The 12,102-nt window shown below is 39.2% G+C and overlaps 1 long non-coding RNA gene across 1 annotated transcript in view; it reads right to left on the reverse strand.

Annotated features, from left to right (window-relative positions):
- The window catches only part of LOC311430030, a 74,452-nt gene that overhangs the window by 32,862 nt on the left and 29,488 nt on the right, over nucleotides 1-12,102 (reverse strand). Inside the window, exon 4 of the long non-coding RNA XR_014688503.1 lies at nucleotides 8,044-8,234. This is a non-coding gene — a long non-coding RNA (uncharacterized lncRNA). The remainder of the gene's footprint in view (nucleotides 1-8,043; nucleotides 8,235-12,102) is intronic.

Below are 12,102 nucleotides of genomic sequence, written 5' to 3' on the forward strand. Positions count from 1 at the left end.
GATGGGCTTCGGGACCCAGGGTGCCCTGAGCTGGAGGACCGGGACGGTGAGGATGACAAACTCCCAACCGACCCTGAACGTGTGCAGGATTTGCTACTCCACCTGGATCCCTACAAGTCCATGGGTCCGGATGGGATTCATCCGTGGGTGCTGAAAGAGCTGGCGGACGTCATCGTGGAACCTCTCTCAATTATTTTTCAACGACCCTGGGAATTTGGAGAGGTCCCGGTAGACTGAAAGCTGGCAAATGTTGTGCCGATTTTCAAGAAGGGTCAGAAAGAAGACCCTAGCAATTACAGGCCTGTCAGTCTCACGTCAGTGCCTGGTAAAATCATGGAGAAGATGGTTCTCGAACTTATTGAGGCGCACCTGGGGGGCAAAGCAGTCATTGGTCCCAGCCAGCATGGGTTTGTGAAGGGTAGGTCCTGCCTAACTAACCTGATTTCCTTTTATGATAAGATCACCCGTATGGTGGACCAAGGGAAACCAGCTGATGTGATTTTTTTGGACTTCAGCAAGGCTTTTGACACGGTTTCCCATAGGATCCTACTGGACAAAATGTCCCCCATACAGCTAAATAAAAACATCATATGATGGGTGAGCAATTGGCTAACGGGCAGGGCCCAAAGGGTTATGGTAAATGGGGCTGTGTCAGGCTGGCGGGCGGTCACCAGTGGGGTCCCTCAAGGCTCCATTTTAGGGCCGGTACTTTTCAATATTTTTATAAACGATCTGGATGTAGGAATAGAGGGTATTTTGAGCAAGTTTGCTGATGACACCAAACTTGGAGGAGTTGTGGACTCAAATGAGGGCGTAAAGGCCTTACAGAAGGATCTGGACAGGTTGGAGAGCTGGGCGATCACCAACCGCATGAAGTTCGATAAGAGCAAGTGCCGGGTCCTGCACCTGGGACAGGGAAACCCTGGCTGCACATACAGACTGGGCGACGAGACGCTGGAGAGCAGCCTAGAAGAGAGGGATCTGGGGGTCGTGGTAGACAGCAAGTTGAATATGAGCCAGCAGTGTGCCCTGGCAGCCAGGAGGGCCAATCGTATCCTGGGGTGCATCAAGCACGGCATCGCTAGTAGGTCAAGGGTGGTGATTGTCCCGCTCTACTCTGCGCTGGTGCGGCCTCACCTCGAGTACTGTGTGCAGTTCTGGGCACCACAGTATAAAAAGGACATGAAACTGTTGGAAAGTGTCCAGAGGAGGGCTACGAAGATGGTGAAAGGCCTGGAGGGGAAGACGTACGAAGAACGGCTGAGGTCACTGGGCCTGTTCAGCCTGGAGAAGAGGAGGCTGAGGGGAGACCTCATCACAGTCTACAACTTCCTCGTAAGGGGGTGTCGAGAGGCAGGAGACCTTTTCTCCATTAACACCAGTGACAGGACCCGCGGGAACGGGATTAAGCTGAGGCAGGGGAAATTTAGGCTTGACATCAGGAGGGGGTTCTTCACAGAGAGGGTGGTTGCACACTGGAACAGGATCCCCAGGGAAGTGGTCACTGCACCGAGCCTGTCTGAATTTAAGAAGAGTTTGGACTGTGCACTTAGGCATATGGTCTGAACTTTTGGGTAGACCTGTGCGGTGTCAAGAGTTGGACTTGATGATCCTTAAGGGTCCCTTCCAACTCAGGAGATTCTATGATTCTATGAAATGATCTTAAGATTAAACTGTATTGAATAAATATGTATATTTTGCAGTATAATGGAAAACAAAATCCTATATATTTGTGTGGATCACCTCACTTATCTTGCTGTCTTCATCTTTTTACTACACTTAACAAGAAGAGTCTAAGAACTATTATGAGGGGAGTCTCAATGTAACATAATTTTCTCTGAGACAAAAATTCTTTGAAATACAATGGACAAATGTCAGCTTAAAAAAAGTGTTGGAATGTATGGAATCTAATTTTTTGATAGAACCAAACTTTTAGCATAACAATATAAGTGAAGCTGTTATATAGAACAAGATATTTACCAAAAGAAAGATGGCAACAGGATTTTAATTAAGTTGACTTAAAAAAAAAAAAAAAAAAAAAAAAAAAAAAAAAGCACACTTAAATTTTACTTCTCCGTCCACTCAAATCAGCTGCTTGAATGTTTCAGAATTTTATTCTCAATCAGATCTTCTCTTCCCTATTCTGTTCCCACTGACAGTTCTATGAAGAGATTTAATTATTATATTCATTGCTTGCTTCCAGATATAGATATGGTTCCTTGTGTGAAAAGCCAACGTTCTTATTGGTATGGGTGCCTTGTTCTCATTTTGCCTGCTGTTTTTTTTTTGCATCTTCTGGGTCAGGGAGGACCTCACCAGTTTGACTGCCATCACCATGTTTCATCTACCCACTGCTGTGCTACAAAATGAAAAGCAACCATGCTTGTAAAAATAAACCCTTTTTCTTATTAAAGGAAAAGCGTGTTGTACTCTGCTATGACAGTCTAGTCAATTCCGTGAGCCATTTTAGAGTTCCCACAGGCTGAAGACTTGGATATTTGAGAAGTGTCAATACATAAACAATTTTGGCCAAGAGCCCTTATGAAATATAATTACCCTAATAAATTGATACAGACAATTCTCGGCCCATGCTCAAGTTCTGATTTTTTATACCTCTTTCCAAAAATAACCCTCTGTGGTTGCTGAGATATGATTTTATAAATGATTTTTGAGACAAGTAATTTCTTGCATTTTTTTTTTCTTTTTCATAACTACTTGCCTTTGACCATTTGTGTTTGAACATTTTTTGTTTTATTTCTCATATAGGAGTATAGGTGAAGATTTTTATTTTTATTTCGAAAGGGGGGGGGGGGGGGGAAGGAGGAGGGGAGGTCTTTCTTCCAGTGTCCTCCATTTTTCTATACCATAAGCTTCAGATCAGAAGCTTATAAATTTATCTGGCTGGAATTTATCTGGCTGGCATACCAGATCCCCTGATTCCCCCAGACCCTCTGCTCCTGAGTGGGCTCCTCTCCACAGGCTGCAGCTCAGGTATGGGGCCTGCTCCTGTGGGGGCTCTCCATGGTCTGCAGTCTCATCCAGGCCAGTCTCCTCCAGGGGCCTCTCCACAGCCCACAGGGGAACTTCTGCTGCATGGAGCACCTCCTGCCCTTGTTCTGCAGTGACCTTGAGGTCTGCAAAGCTGTTTCTCACTCCTCACTCTCCCAGCTGCTGTTGTGCAGCATTTTTTTTTCCCCTTTCTTAAGTCCGCTCTCCCAGAGGCCCAAGCAACATCCCGTATTGGCTTGGCTCTGGGCAACGGTGGGTTCCTTTGGAGCCTGCTGGAACTGGTCCTTATCTAACATGTGGCACCTTCTGAATTCTTCTCACAGAGGCCACTCCTGCAGCCCCCTTCTACCAAAACCTTGCCACATAAACCCAATACAATTTCATACAATTAATATATGTGTTGTATACATGAAGTTGAATTCTGATTGCTCAGCTCTCCTTCATAATGCATAAACTTCCCTGAAAATGAAGAAAGGAAGGGAAGAAGGGAAGGGAGGAAGGGAGGAAGGGAGGAAGGGAGGAAGGGAGGAAGGGAGGAAGGGAGGAAGGGAGGAAGGAAGGAAGGAAGGAAGGAAGGAAGGAAGGAAGGAAGGAAGGAAGGAAGGAAGGAAGGAAGGAAGGAAGGAAGGAAAAAAATATACATATATATATATATATATTAATTTTGTACAAGTCAAAGTTATAATATTTGCATTTAGGAAGAAAAACATTATATTTTCCTATCACTAAAGAAGTTTAAGAAATGTGGAATAAAAAAAAAAAAAAAAAAGGAAAAAATAGATTTTTATAGGAAGAACAGAAAATCACAAGCTTTCACTACTGAGAGATCCTCTTTATGATTTTTATGATTTTTATGCAGCAAACACTGAATGGGCATTTTTCAAAATGTTCTGTTTTAAAATCTCCAGTTTTCTTCTCCAAACTGAAGAATTCTACAAAGTAGGATGTCTTTTAAATTTCACCTGCAGTGTGAGCAGATTCATCTTTTCTATTTTGCAATAAGAAAATAAGATTATTATCTTCTTTTAAGTTGTATTTCTTTGCTCTAATTAAGAACCAAAACTATTAACCCATCTTTGGATTTGTTATCATATTGAAAGGTAAGAAAAATGAAATGTACATATTGGTATTAGGTATACAATGAGTAAAACATATTTTTGTCTCCCCTTGCAGCTTCATGGTAAAAGGTTTCTATGGATTAGTAGTGGATTAGCCATGCTGAAAGTTAGAACATTTTTCAGCTGAAAAATCCAAATAGCCACATAAAGAATGGATTATCCTCCCAGTCTAGACGGAGGAATATGGTTGATAATGGTATTCCTTAGAGGCCTAAGTGTGTTCCATGAGGAAAACACTGTGATGCAATATGTCAAAAAATAAATAACAACATTTAACCATAAAGATGTTTTTACACCTTATACCAGCCACTGGCATTGCAGAATGCACCAGTAATTCAATTGCAGGGAAATCAACAGTGTAAAAAATTATATAAAATTTTTCATAACAAATGAACGTCTTTATTTTCTAACCCTGTGAGACAAAATAGATAAAAAAACTGAACATATTGGCCTCAGTATTAACATATTGCCTTGAGTATAAGCAAGTAACCAAATGGGAGCACTCATCCTCCATTCTTTAAAAACTAAACCAAGTGGGACCTGGTCCAGGATGTCACTGAAATTATCATGATTCCTACTGATTTCTGGGGGATACGATTAGACACAGTTTACATATATGCTCCAGAAAGATGTCAAATTCTCATACAGGATCAACAGCTAGAAGCTCACTGTCATACTCCTACATTGAGTTAAACTGTAGAGTTAAAAATTTTTGTTTTATTATGACTTGCCACATACTTATCACTAGTGAGTAGGAGTGTTATACTAGTTGTATAATTCTTCTCTTTGTAAGGGAAATGTTAATTTGAATTTTACAGCTACAGGTTTAAGCTTTATAAATATAAAAGAATTTGCCCAAAGTGACACAGAAATTTGTCTACATCTGAAAAACAGTCCTCTGCATTCTGGATATAGGTCAGTGTTTTCATTGGTATAGTCTTTCATTGCACTGGATCTGACAGGCCAGGATGCAAGCTCTAGCAGTCAGAGGAGAAACATAAAGATTGGCAAAGGATCTCTTAAGTGACATAAGCATAAAAACCATCTGACTTGTATAGCCCTTTAAGCAACAGTGCAAGTCTTTATTAGGATACCTACAAAGGATAAAACTTTGTCTTCCAAATGGGACACAAAATGTAGTCATTGTGCTGTGTTTTACTTTAAATAGACCTCAGTGCTTACTACAGTCAAAAAAAACTATGTAAAAGTAACCCTGATAATTTAATGAGCTTTGAAAAGAAGTGTAGCAAGCACTATTTGGTGAACATGTGAAAGACTCCATCCTGAACTTTAGTGAGAGACCTGACATATCCTGAAAGTACCTATTTAACAAAATGTTGGCCCAGGTATCTTCATCAATCTACACTTCAAAAAATCTGTATTATTCCACTTTTCCAGTAATATTCTGAGGGGCTAGAAAGAACCATATTTTAATTGCTCTTTAACTAGGAACCTGTCTTCTATAAGGAAAAATAAAAGATCTTCAATATGCTTATATTGTAAAGAGATTTTTTTTTTTCTTTTTCCAGATTTACAATGATTTTGTTGACTACAGTATTTATGTATTCAGAAACAGACTGGTGTATGGAACAAATAAATAAGAAATACTACTTTTGTTCAAGAAATAATGGCAAGTATCCATTGTCTTTCACTGAGTAATGAAATTTAGTGAGATAACATATTTAAAAGACAAAATCAGCAGTGATGAGTAGTTGTGGTTTAACCCCAGCATGCTGCTTATTCACTCTCCAGGTGGGCTAGAGGAGAAAGGGAAAAATGGAAAAATGGAAATGGAAAGGTAAAAGCTTGAGAACTCATGGGTTGAGAGAACTCATGGGTTGAGTTTACTAGGTAAAGCAAAAGCTGCATGGGGAAGCAAAGCAAAACAAGAAATTAATTTGCCATTGTCAGGCAGTTGCTCAGCCACTTCCAGGAAAGGAGGGTTCATCACATAATGGGTTTCTTGGGAAGAGAAATGCCATCATTCCAAACATCCTCCTCCTTCTTCCTTCTTTCCCCCAGCTTTTATTATTCAGTATGATGCCACATGCTATGGGAGCATATCTCTTTGATCAGTCTGGGTCACCTGTCCTGGCTGAGTACCTCCCAGCTTCTTGTGCACCCCTAACATCCTTGCTGGCAGGGCAGCACAAGAAGCTGAAACACCGTTCTGTAACAACTAAAAACATCACTGTGTTATCACCACTGTTTTCGTCAAAAAATCCAAAACACAGCATCGAGTGAACCACTATGAAGAAAATTAATTCTGTACCAGCCAAAAACATGATACAAGTGATACAAGTGATTCTCGCTGTCTCTGTCAGAGAAACCTATTCCACAGGTGATTACTGTTCTGTAAAATAAATGGCTAGCTATCTAGTTTGGGTACATATTGAGAAGGATTTAAGATATAGCCACATCACATTCTGCACGTCCTGTTTGCAAGAAAAGGAAACCATGTGGGCTGAAAGAGAGAAGGTAGCACACTTCTCTGAACCAGGACTGCAGGATACACAATGCAGTATCTTTATAGTGAAGTCAGAACATAACCCCTCTAGTGTAATAAGTAAACTTTTGAAGATAAAGATTGTCAGTGTATGCAATTAATAATTTTGACTTACGACTTATACCAAAAATGGGCAAAATCCAACATCTTTTTTTTGCAGTAAGACAGACAAGGCATAACCCAAACTGCCAAAGTTAGTCAGAGGGAATTCTGAAAAATAGGCTGCGAGATTATGAAGAAAAATTGACCTAATCTTTTTTAGGTACTTATGCATCAGAGATAATATTTATGATGAATTTAGGAAGTCTAATTTCATCCATAGCTTAAGAAAAACTTTTCCTGCAAAATTCATCCTGAACTCAAAAATTTCTTGAACAAAAAATATTTTCCCTAGTAAACCTCAAACTCAAAAATATGCTCTGTCCCTGTAGGCTGAAAATATTTCATTTACTATATTCATTATGTATTATTATATAATAACTGTTCCTTCTGTAAAGTTTTCCACAGTAACAGTTTACTTGACTTTGTATATGTTCTGTAGTACTTTTTTTTTTTTTTTTTTTTCCACCCAGACACTCAGACACTGGCAGTCTCAGAAATCAAGGGAAAGAAACAAAACTGGGAAAAAAAAATCAAACAAAATAAAAGTAGAAATACAAAGATGCAAAGCCAGCAAACACACAAAATTGTAGCTTTCTAACTTTAAAGATGTGGAAGAGAAAAGGCTGGAAGAATTGTAATAAGGCTGAAAGTTAAAAAGTGCAAAGATGTGGGAGTGGAATCTCAAAATGAGACAAAAGAAAGAAAGAGAAAGGCCAAACAAGAAATGTAAATTATCATAATGAAAACTAAAAGCCTCCCTTCATCTGTCTTAAAAATAGATACTAATGTTTTGCAGATTAACTTTGGTTTTGTAATTATGGACTTACGGAGAAATGAATGTTGGTGAACTAAACTGCTCACTTAGGGAGTGTAGCTAAATCCATGGCATAGCAGAAACAGCTGCTGCCCATTATACTTTGCTTTTTGATGATAAGTGGTAAGAAAGGTCAGGAAAAGGTGACCATTCAGCACTTTTTATTATGAGGTAATGACTCCAATGATGTTATCAAAATAATTAAAAACACCATCAGTCCCATTCTCTCTGAAGACACTTAACATTATTTCCATTTCTCCCTGCTGTCCTAAAATGTATTCACATATGGAGTAATATTGGGGGGGTAGGGTAAAAATGGAGCAAATCAGAATAAAGGAAGATTTTGTGCATTACATACACAGTCTAAATTCAAACTTGGTAATTCAGTGTTCTCAAACTCCATGTTTGAATAGAAGCCATTATTCTTTTTCTTTTAAAAGGAACAGCAGTTCCTGCTCTCTGTTAAATATTTGGCTGGAAAGCTTTTTCCTTACCTTATTTACAAAGCAGATATGAATATTCATGAAAATATCTTCAATTTCCTTTGTCTTTTAAGTCATCCCATATGCAAGGGGATCCTAATATGTCATCCTCATAACACACTAATATTTTTGTGGTGGGTTATCCTTGACTAGCAGTCAAAATGCCAAGCTCCCACACAGCTGTTCAGTCACCCATCCACCTGCTGGACAAGGAGAGAAAATAAAAAGTACAGGAATGAGAAAGTCTGTGGGTCAAGATAGTGCATGGGAAATCACTTACCAATACTGTCATGGGAAACATAGACTTGGTCTGGGGAAAATGAAATTAATTAATTGCTAAGTAAAATAAATATTTTGGGTAGTGCGGCTGGGTGATGAGCAGACTGGAGTGGAGAAAGACTTGGGGGTATGAAAAGTTTGACCTGGAAATGTGAGTTTACAGTCCAGAAAGCCAATCATATCTTTGCCTATATCCAAAGAAGTGTAGCAAGCAGGTCAAGGGAGGTGGTTCTCTACTTTGCCCTCATGAGAACCCACTCATAATATTGCATTCAGCTCTGGGGCCCCCAGTGTAAGAAAGACATGAGCCTGTTAGGGCAGGTCCAGAGGAAAGCCATGAAGATAATCAGAGGGCTGAAGCATCTCTCCCATTAAGAAAGGCTGAAAGTGTTGGGGTTATTTATCCAAGAAAAGAAAAGGCTCTGGGGCAACCTTCCAGTACCTAAAGGGGACCTACAGGAAAGATAGGGAGAGACTCTCTACCAGGAAGTGTAGTGGTAAGACAAGGGGTCATTATTTTAAACTAAACTAAGGTAGGTTTAAACTAGATATAAGGAAGAAATTCTCTACTATGAGTGTAGAGAGGTACTGGACTAGGTTTCCCAGAGAAGTCGTGGGTGCCCCCTCCTTAGAAGTGTTCAAGGCCAGATTGGATGGGTCTTTGGGCAACCTGGTCTAGTGGAAGGTGTCCCTGCCCATGGCAGGGAGGTTGAAATTAGATGATCTTTACAGTCCCTTCCAATCCAAGCCATTCTGTGATTCTATAATTCTAATATTCCTCCTGTTTTCCTGATCTGTATTACACTCCTTTGCTCCAGACATCTCCACCCAGCAACACAGAGAGATGAAGAATGGGGGGTTGCGGTCTCTCTGTAACAGGTCCTTTCTGCTGCTCCTTCCTCTTCACACTTCCCCCCTGCTCCAGTGTGGGTCCTTCAGTAAAAGGTGTTCTTATTTGGGCTCTCCCCAGGCTACAGGGATTGTCTGCTCCTCTATTTAGTGCCTCCTACTCTTCTTCCCTCAATGACCTTGCTGTTCCCTCTGCAGTTCCCCCTTTTTTATTCCCCTCCTTTTCCTGTGATGTTTTCTGCTCTTTCTTGAATACAATTTCCATGAAGTGCTACCAACATGACTGATTAGCCCAGCCATGCCCTGCAGTGGGGCTGTTGGATCCAGCTTGAACCATATGTGTCTGGCATGGGGCAGCCTCTGCTTCTCACAGAGGATGCCCTGCAACCTCTCCCAGTATCAGCACCTTGACATTGACACCCAATATATGTATACCCCATTGGAATACAAAATTTGGCATATTAGAAACATTAAAATTGAAAGCCTTCAGGTAAAGGACTGTTTTTTACCAGTTTACTCAGTAAATTACTCAGTACTACAGCCACTGATCACATGACTTAAAGATCAGGTCAGTTGATTGCATCACATTAACTGAACTTGTCAGGAAGACTTTTGCTTTTCTGTTTGTTTGCTTGCTTGCTTGTTTCACGTTGCTAAGATGCTGGTGCCTCACTCAGTTTACAAAATAGGTAATAGCATTAATCTTTCTCATTTGGAATCAGCCATTTCTAAGGTTCCCAGTAATTTCTGCTGGACTCTAAAAAAAGGCCTAGAAAGTTCAAAGTCTGTTTTCAAGGCTCAGTGTTCAGATACATTCCTGTGTTTGATATTGTGCCCATAGACCCACAGGTGTTGAACTCATGAGAGGAGTAGAAGAATCAGACCTGTCCAAACCCACAAAACATTCTGGAAAATAAGTACATGCATGAGACATCTAGCAGCAATGCTATCCTCCGGTTTCCTTTCTTCATGTGGCACATTAGCAAAATAAAAAGAAAAAAGCATTATGACCACAGAGAAAATTTCCTGCTTCTTAATTTCTCTTCTAAATAAGACAAATAAGCATCTTATGGGCCTCACTCATACTTCAGGAAAGGATACACTATTTTTTGCACCTACAAGCAGAATGATGTTCCCATCTCATCGAGCTTTAACTAGACCACACCAAACAATATGCAGTGTATGACAGAAGATAGAAGAACTTCCTCTCCTGGTTGAGAAGACTTGATAAACTGTAAGTGCAGAGGATTTTAGAACAGAGCGTTTGGAGACTATAACATATTTTTGTTTGTTTGCTTTTGTTTCAGATTCTGGGCTAGCAAATCATTTTATAGATTTTAATGACTAATAGAAATGTTACTTAGGCAAGAGAGAAAAACAAGGCATGTGTTCATTCAGCCACTGACCCTTGGAAGTCCTTTAAAACTTAAATAGTGTCATATGTTAGTTCCTTTCTCTGATGGGTAGTTCGTATAAAATGGTCTGCCTTTGAAGTTAATATTTCCTACATCTAAAGCTCAAAAATAATAATAATACCCCGTATGAAATACAAAAGTAACATAAATTGCTGTCATAACTGTTGAGTGAAAATGCAATTCTGTATATTGGCTAAAATGAAAAATTAAAAATACAGAGCAAATAGTGTCCCAGTTCCCTAAACTGCAATGTAGATGATCCAAACAGACTAGTAGCATCGGTAATAAGAGATAGAATATTTACCTCTTAGAATTGATCAAGTTTTGATCACTAGCATATATGGACTAATGCATCAGTTACAGGGAAAGATCTTTAGATGATCAATACGAAGAGGGAGGCAGATAAATAGGGTATTTTGGATTTCCCTCTCCAGGCTTTCAGAGGTTTCTATGGATATTGACCATATAGGAAATACAGACAGTTATTTTAGACTTGCTGGATTGCATCTCTCCTTATCATAATGCCATAGTCATATGCCTCAGGTATTTTTGAAGTGATTGCTGAAATCAATAGATTTCTGCAATGCAAACTGATGACATTAACTTGCTTGTCACATGAAAATGTATGCATGATAAATCAATAAGTATAATAGTGCTTAGTAAGAAATAGTTTTTCTAGACCCATTGTACAACTTCTAACAGTATTAGATTGCTTATTCCCCATAGGGAAGAAATTTTATTATCTTGCTGTAGCCTGAAAAAAGATAAGTAGGGTTTAAAAGTAAACAACTTGTACGTGAAGTAGCTATTTTTCATATATTAAATTTGTAATTTAGAAATGTTTGAAGCAATGGAGAAACTAGTCTCCAAATAATAATAATAAAAAGTAATAATGAAAAACCAGTCTGTGAGAGTGTAGCTAGAACAAAATTCTTTATACTTGAACAACCATTTCCAAATTGTCTATTCAAGCCTATTTCCAAAGGTCACTATGAAAACATTAGCATTTAATCAAAAGTAAGAACATAGTTTTTCAACAAGTTAAAACTAACTAAAGATGTCAGTTCTTCCTCACAATCTTGTTATGGATAAAAGGGGAAATACCATCTAGCCATGATTTTACTGTTAGTATATTTAAAGCCTTAGCCATGTAACCAAAATACAAATTATTATTATGAGTCCAATTACAATGGACACTAACAATTGTTGTCCAAATTATCTAATCTCTACCTCATGAATGGTCCAGTTACAGTGTTATGCACTAAATTTCTACTATCTACCTACTTCCTCTGGAACCTTTCCCAGTGTATCCCAGTGGGTCAACAGTGGCAGGTTTCCTCAATTTAATGTAAAGGAAGCACTATGATGTGCCATCAGTACACTGTCTCTGGGATGCATCAATACTAATCATTGTGAACCCTTCTTTTTCAGTCTTGGGTTCTTCTTAGGGTTGTTTTTATATGGTTCCATAATGTTGCTATTATTTTCATTGCCTCATTATGAAGTTATGAAATTAGCCTCAGTTAAA

This window comes from Aythya ferina, assembly GCF_964211825.1.
Source record: "Aythya ferina genome assembly, chromosome: 1".
Taxonomy (NCBI): Eukaryota; Metazoa; Chordata; class Aves; order Anseriformes; family Anatidae; genus Aythya; species Aythya ferina.